The sequence below is a fragment of the Asparagus officinalis genome, chromosome 7, assembly GCF_001876935.1.
Source record: "Asparagus officinalis chromosome 7, Aspof.V1, whole genome shotgun sequence".
Classification (NCBI taxonomy): Eukaryota; Viridiplantae; Streptophyta; class Magnoliopsida; order Asparagales; family Asparagaceae; genus Asparagus; species Asparagus officinalis.
The window spans coordinates 81,813,949-81,831,232 of NC_033800.1; the positions used below are offsets into that span (position 1 = coordinate 81,813,949).

The window sequence follows — 17,284 nt, forward strand, 5'->3', positions numbered from 1 at the left end:
GGAGGCGACAGGGAGACGGAGCGGCACTGGGGGTTTGGTGGCGTGAATCTTGGAACGAGCGGGAGAGGAGACGAGGGGTGGGTTGGGGGTTGACGGCGAAGGAGGAGCGGGAGGATGAAAGAGAGAAAAGAGAGATAGAGAAGGTTGCAGGTGGTTTACGTGAGAAAACAAGAAAAAGAAGATATAAATATAAAATTTTACAATTAATTAAGAAATTATTTAGAAAAAAATTTAGAATAATTAGGGTTATAAATTATTTACAATTAATACGTAACAATAATAATAACATAACAAATTTTAATTTAAAAGTTTTCACAGCATCAAGTTAATTTATAATTATTCAAATCATTTAAATAAATATAAAATTGGATTTTTAAATCGTAGAAAATTTTAGAAAATTTAGAAAAAATAAATTTTCTATTAAAATAATAATTGAATAATTTAAAATACCAAAAAATTTATTTTAACTAGTATTAAAAATTCACGGTCATTACAGTTAGGCTTTATGGTGTTCCAATGGAGATAATATCTGATAGAGATCCTAGATTCGTATCAGAGTATTGGAAAGATGTGCACAAAGTTCTTCGGAGTAAACTCTATTTTAGCTGAGCATATCATCCACAAACAGATGGTCAACCAGAGAGAAAAATTTAAACTCTCTAGGATATGTTAAGATGTTGTATCCTTGATTTGAAAGGATCATGGTAGGTGCATTTACCATTGGCAGAGTTTGCATATAACAATAGTTAATAGTCAACCATTAAGATGGCACCGTATGAGGTTCTATACGATAGAAAATGTCGTTCACCTATACATTTGGACGATGTTGGAGAAAGAAAACTTCTTGGACCTGAGTTAGTGCAACAAGCTATAGACAAGAATTACTTAGTAAGAGAGCATATCCAAAATGCACAAAGTAGACAGAAGAGTTATGTTGATCGGAGGAAGAGAGACTTAGAATTTCAAGAAGGTGATCATGCATTTTTAAAGGTGTCCCCTAGAAGAGGTGTGAAAAGATTTGGAATCCGAGGAAAGATGAGTCCAAGACTAAGAATTCTTCAGCGTGTTGGTGAAGCTGCTTATAGGCTTGCATTACCGCCTTTATTGGCTGGAGTCCATAATGTGTTTTATGTATCTATGCTAAGAAAATTTATTTAAGATCCAGATCAAGTTATAGAACTAGAACCCATTGAGCTAAAGGAAAACTTTACATAAGAGGAGCACCCGGAATGTATTGTGGATCATAAGGAACAAGTGCTTAGGAGACGTACTATTCGATATGTGAAGGTTCAATGGAAGATTCACTCTACAAGAGAAGCAACGTGGGAGCTTGAATATGAGATGCGGCATAAGTCTCCTCAACTTTTTGAAAACCAAGGTACGTAACGTTTCGAGGACGAAACTTTATTTATGGTTGGGAGGATGTAGTACCAATTTTTTTTAAGAAAATGAAGAGTTTTATAACTGAAGGTAGTAAAGAGTTATGATTGGGTTATTGTGTTGTTAATATGGGAGTTTAGAAATCCAAAAGCCATAGAAACTTAAAGAAAAAAAAACCCAAATTCCCAAATCTTCAGTTTACGAGAAGGAAAAAAAGGGTTCAACAAATTGCTAGCAACAAGCAGATAGGAGGAGAAGATAAGCTTCTCAAGGTTAGTTTCTTTGTTTTAGATTCATGGAAAAATACATTGAATACCTCTTCCCGGCCATTGTCGGCGTCTCCGACGACATTTGATAATCTCCGGCCACTCTTGCTCGTGGGTATCACCGGAAGTGGTCACTTTGCCCATGAACCAATCGAACTTTTGGGTTTGACTGTAGAAAAGATTAAACACAGAATGAAGATGAAGCTGGGAGAGAAATAGGAAATTTTAGTTTAAAAGTTTCTGAAATTTAATTTCTAGTCCAAATTATAATGCATACAGAAAAATTTGTTTCTGGAAACATCATCTTCCAACCCTTTAGGATAGAAAAATTTACAATTAAGTCCAAATTTTGTTTAAGAACAAAGGATAGAAATAAAATTTTAGAGAAGACCCTAGAAATAAGAGCATTATTTTTCAATACCCAAAATAGTTTATAATTAGAATTTTTATTATTTATACATATTGTATGCATATAGGTTTGATCGAGGGGTAGGTTCTTGGAGTACGGTTCTCCAAATTGTTATCAAATCTCTTGAGGTGAGTAGATTTTTTCTCATATGTTGTTTTCAATTAATATATTATTTAAATGATAATTTATTTTTGTAGGTGTGTAGAGAAATTGTGGATTAGACATGTTATTATGTTCATTATTAGTAATTGTTAACAAATTTAAGTTGTGATAGTTATTTATCTTTTATAAGGTAAATATTATTTTAGTATATGAGATAATTGAAAATATATCATTTCAAATTTACTGTTCAAATTTATTTATTAAAGAGTTCTATTTGACAAAAAATTAATTATTTATTCGTTTAGATTCATGAATATTCTACTTTCATGAAATTGATATGCGAAAAGTTTATAAAAGTGTTTAAGCATTTATATTGCTTTTCAAACTAGGGAAAATTATGAGTGATACTTTGAGCGAAAAGAAAAGTGTTTTAAATGTCGAAAAATACTCAGAAGTCCGCTATGGAGTGAAGTGATTTGTTTAAACCTACCATATGATATTGAATGTACTGACTAGTGTTAATGTAACATTTTTGGCAAAAGTGAGGTGACCTTCGAGCAATCTATGGTAGTGTTAGGTACATTTTATCTTCGGGTTAACTTATAGTGATTTGATGCGTATTCCCATGCTACTTGACTATAATTTTTGTAGTCTTAGTATGACAACTAAGTAAGTTTTGCATATGTGAATTTAGATGAATAATTACGATTTTAAAAGTATTTAGTGTTCATTCATATTGTTTCATAAATTGTAAATATTCTTTTATGAAATATCACACCTATTCTTGGAAATTCATCTTATTCGAAATATTATGTTTTTCTTAATCATTTTTTTACGATAGCTTATTTAAATTTTAGTATTGATAAATTATTAAACTTGTATGATCCGCTAATGATTAGTTTTCTACTCACTGAGTGTAAATTCATCCGGTTATTTTTCATTCTTTTTTAGATGAAAATTAGATAGCTCTATCTGTATCTCAGATCTTTGGAACATGAGAAGGATCTTTTAGGGGTGTTTCATGTTGAAAGTTAAAGTTATATGAGTCTTGGTTCTATGCATATGTAATAATAGTCTTTTGACTCTTTAGAGTAAACTTGTTATAATGTAGTTTTTCTCTAAGATTTCTCTATTTGTCAATAAATTTTCTTTTAAAATGAAGTTTAGTGTAATATAGAAGCACACCGCAGATTTAGCATGTGCTTTGTGCACGTGTTGCCATTGTTATGCATCTCAAAATAAGTTGTGCATTTTGGGGGCGTGACACACATGATTCAATGATATTATAAGCAAATCCAAAGCATTGGGAGAAGAGTATGATAACAATGAGTCTTGTAGAAAAATACTCTGTTCTTTATCCATAGAGGGAGAGCCTAAGGTAACGGCTATTGAAGAATTGCAAAATTTTCTAACTTAACTCTTGATGATCTCATACGTAATCTTCTCACATTTGAAGTATGATTAAAAGAAATAGAAGTTGCTGGAGATGATGATTACAAGAAAAGGTCGTTATCCCTAAAAGCTAAAAAACAAAAATCCCGATCTTAAAGATGGATTTAAGCTCAAGTTTTAAAGATGAAGATAGTCAAGTTGGATTCATGATGAAGGGATTCAAATCTTTTTTTAGATTAAAGAATGGAAAAAATACCATCAAAATAGATGAAATCAATTTACTAAGAAGGTAAATAAACATTCTTCGAGTGAATCTAAAACTAAAATTATTTGCTATCATTGCAGGAAACCAAGTCGTTACAACAAAAGATGCCCATTGAACATGAAAGATAAGAAGATGGAAGACAAAACTTTGAAGATGATAACATGATATATGACAAGTGATGAAGTATCAGAATTGAATCAATTGAAGATGATAAGAAGAAAATATGTGTCTTATGTGTAGAAACGCCACTACTTCGGAGTTTGAATAAAGTGAAACATGTGATTCTGAATCTAAAAATTTAGAGTTTGAAATATATCCTTCATATGATGAATTATATTCAACATATAAGGAAATGCTTAATTAACTCAAAACAATTGCTAAAAAATACGAAGTGACAATAAAGATGAATACAAATTTGAAGAATGAAAAGAGACTTCTTTTTAAGAAAATTGAATCTTTTTCTTCAAAACTGGATTCAAGTAATTCACCTTGTGATATTATAACTTTTGAATGCATACAATATTCTAAATTTTAAAATTAAATTTCTTATTTATCTAAGCAACTAGATGATAGACTCGTTGAAAATGAATACCTAATTGCCAAGTTAAACAAGTTAATGTGTGATTTATCACTTAAATAAACTAAGTTTGAAACCAGATGCACAACTATTATTTCTAAGAGTAAACAACTTAAGTCCAAAGATAGTGATTTCGAAAAGCCATGAAAAGTTTTCCATTGATTCAAAATGATTGACCATAATCCTTTCTAATCAACAATTGTTAAAACTAAAACTGGATTTTGGCTATTCATATCCTGGAAAACACAATAAGTTTTAATCTTCTTTTGATTTTTTATTTAAAAATATATTGGAGCACCATTGATGGGCCTCAATGAGATTATTGATGGTGGACCATCAAGTAGCAAAGGTAAAAAAAGGTGGTTTTATTTTTATTTTTTAGTTTTTACCCCCAAAACAATTTTCCCTCTCAATTTTTTTTAAATTTCACACTTTTCTTCATTTGTTCGCTTGATTTCTTAATTATCTTGGCAGATTATCATCTTATTATTTGATCGACCATCTTTGAATCATCGTCAAGGTATTTTTCAAAATCCTAACTTTCCCATTTGTACTTTTTCTAGGTTTTCACATGCTTATGTGACGTATCTTTATGTGTAAAGATGATATGGAGTTGTATATTGTGTTATAAACGAGTTTAATTAAATATTGAGCATGAAATTGTACGATTTTGAGCAAATTCTATCAATTTCTATTCTTGGAACATCGATGATCAATGAACACCATTGATGGTGTCTTAAACCATCGATGGTTGTCAGGTATCCTTCTATAGTTAGAAGTCTAAACACTAGTGTTTTTTACTCTTTTTCGTATTTTCTTTAATTCTCATTGATTCTAACCCATATATTTGAGTATTCTCTATATTAAATCATGTTTATTTGTCTTGGTAGAAAATGGTATCAAGCAAAATACCCCGAAGTGCACAACTCCCTCCCCGAGAGACTCAAGAGTAGTATGATAAGCTCTTTATCATTCATGACAGAGGAGTTGATACATGCCATCTGCAGGAGTATGGCAACATTGTGGGACTCCAAGAGAGAGTTGGTTTGAGTCCTATGATGAACAAGGGTGTGGAGTGAGGCAATATCACTAGGGTGTGAGAGTTCTCTTTGAACTATAGCTGTGAGCATGGTGCGAATGTTGCTACCACCAAATTTGAGGGAAACAATCAAGCTTAGTTAAGAATACATCCAGAAGATCCTTAATCTTCCAACTCCCTAGAGAGATTAAAAGAACCTATTTTAGTATTCTACAAATGTTGTAGCTAGTTCTATAAATGGTCAAAATAAATTTAGGCTTAGCCCAAATTTGGGAAGTGAACGCTTATAGGCTAAACTCTTCATACAGGCCTAAACACACGGCTACATCAAAGCCCACCTAAACAACATCAAAGTTCATACAAACCTCACACAAACTTTGCCTCAAATACCAAAATAGGCCATGACATCCATGTCCTAAGGAATGTGAGGTGTCCACTTTCTTGCGAAGCTTGTTTGCGTCGAAAGGTTGTTTATTCATGGAACTCATTATAACTTCAATTGTTTATAACAAGTTCAAAAGAGTTAGTCTTTTTATAATATTTTTCTTACACGAATGAAAATAAAAAGGTTATAACTCTCTTCAAACACACGCAGAGAACGTTTATCACCTGCTGCTTGTATGGGATCTTTGTCTGTGCCGGGGTTTATCCATGCACCATTATGGATCAGATCCGGTTGATCGGAATAAAATATCAATGCTCTTACTTCACAAAGTAAACAATCGCAGAAGTAAATAATCTCGACTAAGCGAGATTATTACTATTCTCAAGATCAAAACCTAGTTTGATCTGGAGAAAAAGGGAATGAGCCTCAGATCTCTCGAACTCTCCCTCTTTATGCTAAAGAACTTTGCCAAGATCTGTTAGCCTCTCTAAAATTCATCAGAATATCACTCTATCTCCTCTAAAATTCACGGCTCTCTTTAGATCTACCTTTATGAGGGTTCTAGGGGTATATTTATAGATTTTATATGTCATGTTTGTGGATAGGATCGAAGAACAACTACTATTATCTGTATAGGTAGGTTTTCAGTTGTGTAACAGCTTCCACACATTTAAGGATAACCATACATATTTATGGATGACCCTAAAGAGTTATAGAAGCCAATCTTATCAGAAAACACGTCAGGAACTAACCTGGACATGAGTCACTTCGAAGTGACGAGGAATTTCCGAGTCACTTTGAGGTGACTCGGATTCTCCGAGACAGTTTGTACTATCTTTGGTATTTTGACTTTAATTCTCTCATCCGACCTCAGGATAAAGTGACTCAAGATGTGCTAAAAAGCTAACGAAGAGAGCTACAACTTTTATCTTTTGAGATTTTTGGATTCAAATCTCATCATGGTCAAAATTTTACTTCTTCGTGCGGGTCAATCTAGAGTGACCCACATGTGTACAAGCCACCTTGAGCCCTCCTGATTGTATTTGCTTCGTTATTTCACATGTTTTGACATTTCATGTGTGTTCCTTCGCTTCTTTTTATAGCATTAAATGATCCTCTTTGACTTGGATAATCCTCTTTGACTTGGATTATAGCGTTCATCGCATTCTCTCCGTTTCAAACTATGTGCGGGAACCTATTGGCACTTTTGACGTCTACAAAGCTCACAAGAACGAACTTCATCCAAAAGCTACATAGTGAGCATTGCCTAAAGTTTCTCATAGAGCTTGGCCTTTGACTGTTATAGGTGAGCCTCACCATTGACTATTTCAAGCAATATTTTTATGAAAATGGTCCTCCCTATTATCTACTAAGTTAACAGCCCACTTAATCCACATTTAATGGTCATTAACACTCTCTTATTCTATAAGAGGAGGGGTGATTGCTCATTTTAGAAAGCGATAACTTTTTGAAGAATCAGAGTGGACTGATCTCAAGATTCAGCATCTTCAACTAACCAAATCCTTCGGATTTTATCTTCTTCAATAATCTCCAACCAGCAAGTGACTCATTGTGTTCATTATATCGTCTATGGCATACAAGATTGAAGCTCCATCGATACACAGAAAAGAACCCTAGATTTATACAATTTGTTGTTATTTGTTTTATTTTCTTTAAATTGTAGTACAAGTTAATTGTAATTTAAAGACCCAAAATAATATGGCTACTCTACTGAGGATTATTTTCTTAATTGATGCGAAAATCTTATTGTAATCAAATAGTAAGGCCCTTAGGTCTTCTCCTGAGATATTGATCATTGAATTTGATAAATCAAAGTTCGACAAATTTATTTGCTCTCCAAAATCGTCGATGGCTACTATCAGGAGCTATCACCAGGTTCACCGTAGTGTGAAAGTAGGTTCGAATTCGACCCTCACATATGTCAAGGCAAATTTTGCTAAAGATAGTTTGAGCTTCATTAGAAGCCAAGCAAACTCCACCCAAAGCGGAGAAGCATTGACTCTCTCTTCAAGTGAAGGCTAAGACACTCATATGTCTTCTGATTTTGGACATCAATCTATATCCCCGCAGGGTCTTCTTTAAAGCATCTTGCGATGCTCTTTATGCTTCCTTAATATGAGAAAAGAACACAGGTAATCCTTCATCTAATATCCAACAAGGAAACAATATCACCTATGGTGACTTTTCATCCAAATCATAAGTTTTGGCGTGTGATGAGAACTTGAATTTCCCACACTAGTCGAAGGGAAAAGCAATGTTGTCATAGGTGACGTTCGCTCACTACAATCCAAATAGGTGAAGTTGCCCCTAAAGGGAGCAATTGCTTATGTCAAGTTGGAGCTCTTGTTTATTTAAGATAGTTCTTTTCTCTAAAAAGGGCATATACCAATGTCAACATTGTGTGACCTTAAGAAAAATTATCATGACAGTTTAAATGACTTGCTAATGTAAATCCATCAGTTTTTAATCATCTCAATTAAATTCCTGAGCATTTAGAGGCTAGGATGAAAAGGCCATGACGCACCCAAAAGGGTAAAAGAAACTAACAAGAGTTAGATGAAGATGAAGATGATGATAATCTTTCTGATCCAAATACTCTCCTGGTATTGGAAGTATACTTCTAGAAACCAATAATATGTATCATCACACCAGGTCGAGACAATGTGCAATAATTTCCTTTGATTACTCTCTCTCCTTCCAATGCATGCTCCACTAGCTTTGTCCCAAATTGGTCAACCCACCATTAATGCAAATTCCTCTATTTCTTCAGATGCAACTTCTAGTTCATGTCATGAGCAACAATGGGTTGTGATTATGGTTGAGTGAGAGGCTCATGATAATCTTGTTCGTCAAATTGAGGCTTAAAGAAAAGCATCAGAATAATGGTTTGAGCGATTGGAGGATATGCTTAATTAACTTATGCTAGCTTCTCATCCTTGACCAAGCTTTTCAAAAGGGAAACGATCTCTTATTGGGATACCTTCAGAAAAAGAGCAAGTATATCATGAGTATGAAAATTCCATCCACATAGGATCAAAACATCAGTGCTTCCTAAAGTAAGTCATAAGGTTAAGGTCCTTGAGCATCTTCAAGAGCAGCTCAATGCTCTCACATAAAGGACAAAGCTAAAGAAGCTTGGAATTACCCGACCTTACCCCCATTGAGTGGGATTTGGTTCCCTACTCAATAAACTTTAAGCTGCCAATGTTACATGCATTTGATGGTAAAGGTTCTCTAAACTAACATATTTACTACTTCTATCAGCAAATAGGGAATGTAGTAGGAAATGATTCCATCAGGGCATGACTTTTTATTAGAACATTTTAGGGGGCAGCCATTGATTGTTTTCAAAATTTGGCAGATGGATAGGTTAAGTCCTGAGATGATTTAGTGTCTCAGTTCCTCTTGTAATTTTATGAGGAATAATTAGATGTGACCAAGGCTAGACTGCTCTCTGAAAAGCAGAGAGGTGATGATTTGGTTAGAGATTATATTGAACGGTTTCACAATTTGAACCTACATTGTTAGGATATATCACTTTTGATGCTACTTCAAATATCCTAAGCCATATAGAGGCCTACATGGGTGCTATAAAAGCAAACTCATGGAAGGACTTAATGAAGCAAGTAAAAATCACAGAGAAGTCTGCTGAATATTTCAACAGGTTTGATCCCTTATTTATAATGATGTTGGGGGTCCTTCTCCTACTATTTCTTCGGTTGGTCATTGATATTTTGCTCTAATTATTGATGCATACTACTCCACGTACATGTGGATTTTTCCAATTTCTCAAAAATCTTAGGTGTTTATTATTTTTCCAAAGTTTTTGGTGATAGTTGAACGTCAATTCAACACGAAACTAAAATCTATTCAAACTGATTAGGGAGGGGGGAATTTTGCAAATTAACTACTTATTTTTTTATCTTGGGCATTGTTTATCGTTTCTCTTACCCTCACACTCTTGAACAAAATGGTGTTGTTGAACATTGTAGTCGTCATATCATTGAAATTGGCCTTTCTTTATTAGCTCATTCTTCTATCCCTCACAAATATTGGCATCATGCATTCGAAAATGTTGTCTACCTCATCAATCACTTGCCATCCAAAGTGTCCTCAAATCAATCCCCTTTTTAGTGTCTCTTCCAATCCTCCCCGGATTAACTATTTTTTAAGGTCTATGGGTGCCTCGGTTTTCCATATCTAAGGCCTTATAACTCCCTTAAGATGGATTTCTAGTCCTCCCATTGCGTGTTTCTAGGTTATAGTCCTTCCCATCATGGCTATCGGTTTCTAGACCAACACACAACATCTTTATATCGTGAGGCATGTTCAATTTGATGAGCATCAGTTCCTGTTGTATACCATGAGCCCCTCTTCTTTCAGCCCCAGCACAACCTCGACCGAACCCTCTCTTACCATTCCCCATCTTCTTTATACTCCTCCATTAAACTCAAAATTGCATGCTTACTCTCTCCAGCCTAGTCCCGTTGTTCATCCTCCTCCCTGTATCATCCCCTCCTGATTTTCCCCTTCTCTACATACCCCTATTAGACAATCTGTTACCCCCTTCTCTGTCCCTTCTACATCTTTATAGTCGTCTCCCTCAAGTGTCACCCTACGACCACCTCCCAGAACTCATACTATGCAATTGTGCTCTAACTTAAAACCTAGATTCCTATTTTCTCTTTCCGCATCCACATGCACTACTACCACACACACACCACTTCTTGAACCAACATGCTTTCCCATTGCTAATAAGAAAGTTAAGTGGCTTAGGGCTATGGCCGATGAGTTCAATGCCCTTCTTCGGAATAGCACTTGGTCTCTAGTTTTGGCATATGCCTCCATGAATGTGGTTGGGTCCAAGTGGGTCTTCAAGTTCAAAAGCAGGCAGATGGGTCAATTGAGTGATATAAGGCTCGTCTAGTCACTAAGGGATTCCACTAGCAACCTAGAGTGGACTACAAGGAAACTATTAGTCTGGTCGTTAAGCCTATGACAATACGCACTATCATTGCCTTGATCGTGCTAGTAGATAGTCTATTCACCATCTCGATGTTCACAACACCTTTCTCCATGGCAATCTCACAGATACTGTTTATACATATTAGCCACCTAGTTTCATAGATCCATCACTTTTGGATCACATATGCATATTCATCGGTCTCTATATGGCCTCAAACAGGCCCCCGAGCTTGGTTTCATTGGATTTCTTAGGCACTTATTAGTAATGGATTTACGAGGTCCAAAACTAACTCTTCACTCTTTTTCTACTTGAATGGCGATATTCAATTATTTGTTGTCTATGTAGATGGTATTAATATGACAGGTAATGATTCGGCGTTTATATCTTCTCTCCTCACCTCATTGTCGATTGAATTCTCCATTAAGGATTTGGGTCTTCAATATTATTTCCTTAGCATTGAGGTGGTCCCGCAGCCCTTAGGTCTCTATCTCTCTCAGCAGAAATATATTCTTGAGCTCCTTCAAAAAGTGAGCCTCTCTGATGCCAAACTGGTTACCACTCCCCTCTCTATATCCATGGTACTTAATAAACTCTTTGTTACTCTATTCCTCGACCCGACAAGTACAGACAGATTCTGGGAGACCTTCAATATATCACTCTAACCCAACGTGATCTGTCGTTTGTGGTTAATAAGTCTGTCAGTTTATGCATTAGCTGATGAAGGACCACTGGATGGCGGTCAAACACATCCTCTGTTGCCTGAAAGGGACAATCAATCACGGTCTATCATTCCAATGTGGACCTAATGATCATCTCCTAGGCTTCTGTGATTATGATCGGACTAGATCTCTCGACGATTGTAATTTGACAGGGGTTTTGTGTTCTTTCTTGGTATGAATCTCATCTCTTGGATGTCCCACAAGCAATACACTATTTCCCGATCTTCCACCGAATCCGAGTACAAGGCTCTTGCAGACACATAGGCCGAACTGACTTGGCTTCTGTCACTCTTCTCAAAAATTTGTATCCCTCTCCATTCTCCTCAAGTGCTTTGGTGTGACAATTTAGGGGCCACCTATCTATCCGCGAATCTAGTTTTTCGCACATAGACGAAGCACGTTGAGATCGATTTCAACTTCATCTGTTATAAGGTTGCTCGTCGTGATCCTCAGGTCTAGTTTATTAGTATGTAGGATCAATTCACAGGTATCATGACCAAGATGTTAGCCTGGACCCACTTCGAGTTCCTGCAGTCCAAGCTGCAAGTCGTTTCACACCCTTAGCTTATGGAGCGTATTAAAGATATTATATGTAATTATGTCATGATAATTATTGTATATTAGTTAATATCTTTAGAGATTCAGATAGATATAAGATACTATCTTTAGAGATTGGATAGATACTTTCTGTCTCTTGTAACCTCAATATATAGACATACTCTATGCATATTAATTAACATAAAATACAGAGATTAATTATTCTCTAAAATACTATGGATATTACTGGCTCCGCCCCAATGAGCACCCATCATCAGAAGCAAATTCAAAATTGAATTTGCTAGTACACCCTCAAAAAGAATGTGTTTCATTATGTAAAATGTGATTATTGCTTCCATAATGTGTGAAAATATGTTATAAGAGTAAAGAATGAACAACCATAAATCTTTGTAAGATCAACCCATTCGTGAGTTTTCCCTCACACAAGTAGAGGGATTCTGAGAATAGATGGAGGAAGGAGAAGCATAAGATTTTAGGTAAGCTTTTATTCCAGATTTTTTTAGTTAGAGTAAAACAAAATAATAATAATAGTAATAAGAATGAAAGGATGAAACTTTACCTACTATAGCCATCCGTGTTGCCTCAGGCTACGTTCTTCAACCACTCTATGGTCAAATGGTCCTTCGTCGGTGGTCACCGTGGCAATCCAAACACACAACCAAAAAGAAGAAGAAGAAGAAGGAGAGAATGAGCTGGTTTCATTCACGTGAAACATAGGAAGAAGATAAAGAAAAGATAATGTCTTTTTGGCCTCTATCTCTAATAGGGTTTGTTTTGTCCTCTAGCATTAAATAATGATTTACAGATGAGAGGAAAATGAAATTTAACCCTAAACTTATTTAAGGTTTTTTTAAGGATTTGTCTTTTAAATAATAGAAAACTACATAACATTTAATCTAGAAAATTTTCATTAACCTCCCTATATTGTTTGAAATAATATTTCACACACAAACACTGTTTATTAGGAATTACAAGAGAAATCTTTTGGTAAAATAAAATTTTCTATCTCAGTGCCTAAATTCTAGATATTTTTTAAGTCCATAGACAATATTTTACTTAAAAAATTTATTTGTTTATAAATTATCATTTAGCCCTTGTTTTGAAAAATAATATATTTTGAGTACAAAATGGTAAGTTCAGAGAACAAATCCTTAAAACGCCAATAAAAATTAATAAAATAATTATAAGTGATTAGTAATTGTTGCTCTTATTTTTAATTAGGAATGTATATGTGATGTAGTATTATAGGACCAGGTGAGTGTATGATCTGATCTAATCACACTAAAAACACTAGAGGGGGTGTGAATAGTATTTATAAAATTTTATGCAAAGTAGATAATAATTTACAAAGAAGAAATGACAATCACAGAAAATCATCAATACAAACACAAGGATTTATACTGGTTCCACCTTCCAGGTGTACATCCAGTCCCTAAGCAAATCCCGTTTGAGAGTTTCCACTATGATTTTATAAAAGCCCAAAAATTTGTAATATATATATATATTTAATATGTGATTAATTATGATATATGGATTTTTATTTTGATAAATACAGTTAAATGGTATGTGAGTAGTATACCATGTGTTTTGAGTATAAACAAGTTCATTAGTGAGGAAGAAAAGAGTCAAAACATGCACAATTGCTAAATATATGAGGAGCTGGAAAATTCCAGTCCGGTCGACCGCTGCGGTCGACCGCAGACGGTCCACCGTCACGGTTGACCGCGAGACCTGCAAAAGCTTTTCTCCTGTTTTGAGTTGGTTTCGGATTTCTAAAGCTCATATTCATTTTTCTTGGTTTATATATCAATCTTTCATGAATTTTCTCAGTTTTTCTAAGAACCCTAATAGCCACCAAACCCCCATAAACCATAACTTGATTCTTGAAGAAGATTGGACGTTTTTGAGCGGGATTTTGTATGGTTTTTGGCTTTTGGAGTGGAGATCTTCTTTGGTTTGGCATCTTAAATGTTTTTCTACAAATCTCAGGCAATTTCATCTCTGCTAATCCCCCTCTTAGTTTTTTTAAAATGTTTTTAAAGAGTTTTTAACATGTTTTATAGAGCCAAATTGACTAGTTTATGAATAAAAGTTAATTTTTTTGTATTATATGTATAAAGACTAGATCTTTCCATATGAAAAGGTTTGAGAACGAATTTATAGAAGATATTTAAGATCTGAAAATGATTTAAAAGTAGTTTAATCTGAAGAAAGATGAATTGTTCTTTGTTTCAAGTTCTTATGCATGTTTTAGGGTTTTAAATATGATTTTTTATGCACATAATCATGTATTATATATTATGTTGCTCCCAGAAGTTTTTATCTGCTGTTGATATGTTTCTATGCAAGATTCATATTATTTTAATCATGTTTGAATCACCTAAACACGGTGTGAGCATAACACACACAACTAGATTTAGAATCTGGAATTTCAGCCCACAGTCGACCGCGTCTTATTGGCGGTCGACCGCGTGCAGAGCAGAGGCCTGGGTAGGCCCTGGAAGTCGTCGACCGCGTCTTATTGGCGGTCGACCGCGTGCAGAGCAGAGGCCTGGGTAGGCCCTGGAAGTCGTCGCGGTCGACCGTCGCATAATTACGATCGACCGCCAAACTGTATATCAGCCTGTGCATGTTTTGTTCGATTGTTTTGGTTTTCGACCGAGCCTCTCGACCTTGTACTACTGTAATATAATGTTTATGAGTTGTTTAACACTCTAGATGTCAGTAAACACCAGATATGGATATGCACACCGAGACATGTGCACATATATTTAGAATATGTTGTGTAGACATACCTTTGTCCTAATTTAAGTTGATAAATATGATGAGTATAGTAATTTCATGTTTTCGGAATAGGAAGATGAAACCTATATCCGCAGGGCAATTGAGTAAGAATATTATAAAAGTATCTTTATTTTATATATCCGGAATGGGGAAATAAAAACTTATTTCTGCAGGGCGATTGAGTAAAAACATTACAAAAGTATCGCCATTTCATGTATCCGGGATAGGGAGATAAAATCTATTGCCGCAGAGCGATTGAGTAAGAATATTACAAGAGTATCGCTAATGCACATGAGATGCACACTTGTAAGTATTATAAATTGTAGTTTTACTTCCATTTTGAATACCCGTAAGTAGGGTGTTTTCTCTGAGACTGTGGCTTACACGGTAGGGCTTATGGTTAATCTTTGTTTTGGATGAGTTTCTCTTATGTTAGATCCGTCTACCCGAGTGTAGATCGGGATGAGATATTTGTTCTACAGGTTTGAGGTTTGGAGTGTTATCTTTTTGTTTGTTGTTCTTTTTCATTTATAGAGTTTGGAATCAGTATTTAGGGAGTCACAATTTGAGACATGGTATACATGAGGATTTCGTTGTTTGAATTATTTCGCTTAACGTACTAACTCTCGTATTGTGGATTGCTAAATACTAATCTCCAGTTAGAGTTATATGAATGATTTTATACTTGTATACTATCAATATTTTCTTTATACTCCTACCCCTTCCCCTAGGGAGAGGTGGAGATGATCTCGCTATAGCGCTTTGATGCTCGCTATGGGGAGAGGGATAGATGCAGGTAGTCCGGCGCACGAAGAGTCGCAGGTTGATGGGATTTCCTCATAGTTTCTATCTAGTTATTTATTATATTTGTAACTTTTACAGAACTCCACAGTTAGTTATTTAAGTTCAGACTCTTGGCTTGTATCTCATTTTGTTGTAGCTGAGAGCCATAGAGGTATTTTGTTTGACTCATTGTATTTGAGATTTATTTCAGACTCATAGATATTTCAATTCTATTCTAGTTGGACTCACTGAAGATTATTCTCATATAGCTTATGTGTACACTTAGTTTCATTCTATTTCTATTTTTTGCCTGTCTGTACCTTCACCTATTTATTGTTTTCCCTAGAGAGATAGTGACTGTGATAGTGAAACAAGTCGTAGCATGGTGTTTGGTGCTTGGCAGGTTTGACAATCCGAGTTTCGCCTTAGATTGCAGCCTCACGTGAAACCTGGGGCGTCACAGATGGTATCAGAGCTCTAGGTTCCAATATCCTTAGGATCATTCCTGTGTCATATGTGGAGTTAGGATAGAGTTTAGAAGGAATCATGTATATAGTCCGCTAGGAATTCCTAGTATGAGTAAGGACGTATTATATATGTACGCGGAAAATTTACAAATTTTTTTATGATGAACTACTTGCTTGAATAATAAAGCATGCTATGAGATATATATGATATGATTTACTTATTAGTATACGTTATATCTTTTCCTGCTTGAGATTCTATTTACTGTGTAATAAGCTTTACTTCTAAATTATAGATGTTAGGAAGAGGACGTGGACATCGAAGTACTCGAGCTTAGGGACCTGAGCAAGTCAATAGAGAGTCGAGCCGCAGTAGGCTCCGCAATATTTAGTGGATCTCATAGAACCATTAGTAGCTCGTCTGGCAGCTATTGAGGAGAAGTTAGTAGATCAGGTTCGACAGGGAACACTCATTCAGGAGGAGATACCAGAGGGGACACCGGTAGTCATACCACCACCTTCAGTTGATGATGGAATGGCTGAGCGAGAGGCTTGGCTTCATTTGGTAGAGAGGTACCAGAAGTTGAAGGCTCCAGAGTTTCATGGTTCGACGGATTCTATTGCAGCACACAAGTGGAAGGAAGTTATAAGCAACATTTTGGACATGTTTAATGTGAATACTGTGCAGAAGCAGAGGCTAGCAGCTTCTAGCCTCAAGGGTGATGCCGGAGGATGATATCGGCTTCGTTTTAGCCTAGAGCACAGGATGATGGCTTAGTGGGAGACTTTTGTGTATTTCTTTGAAGAGCAGTATGTTTAAGCTGTAGCGAAAGCCGTGAAGGAGTTAGAGCTGGCTCGATTGGAGCAGGGGGATATGTCGGTGACGGACTTTGAGAGTAAGTTCATATCACTACTTAGATTCAATAGCATGTGGCACACCGAGGAGAGGCAGGCCCAGATGTTCATGATGGGACTTCATCCAGGTTTACGTTGATATCTAGTATCTCGAAGATTTCATTCAGTACAGGAGGTGGCAGATGCTGCCATAGCGTAGGAGACAAACATAGCTATATTTATTAAGGGCAAAGATGGAAATGCTAAGTCAGGATAGTCCAGGGATAAAAGTAAGGGTAAGAGACCTTTTACAGGCTCAAGAGGATCCCAGCATCAGAAT

General features: G+C 35.6%; 1 long non-coding RNA gene across 1 annotated transcript in view; it reads right to left on the minus strand.

The window, feature by feature from the left end:
- Positions 1–12,780, minus strand: part of LOC109849880 — a 15,602-nt gene extending 2,822 nt beyond the window's left edge. Inside the window, exons 1-2 of the long non-coding RNA XR_002249257.1 lie at positions 12,639–12,780; positions 1,697–1,815 (exon numbers count right to left, since the gene is read on the minus strand). This is a non-coding gene — a long non-coding RNA (uncharacterized LOC109849880). The remainder of the gene's footprint in view (positions 1–1,696; positions 1,816–12,638) is intronic.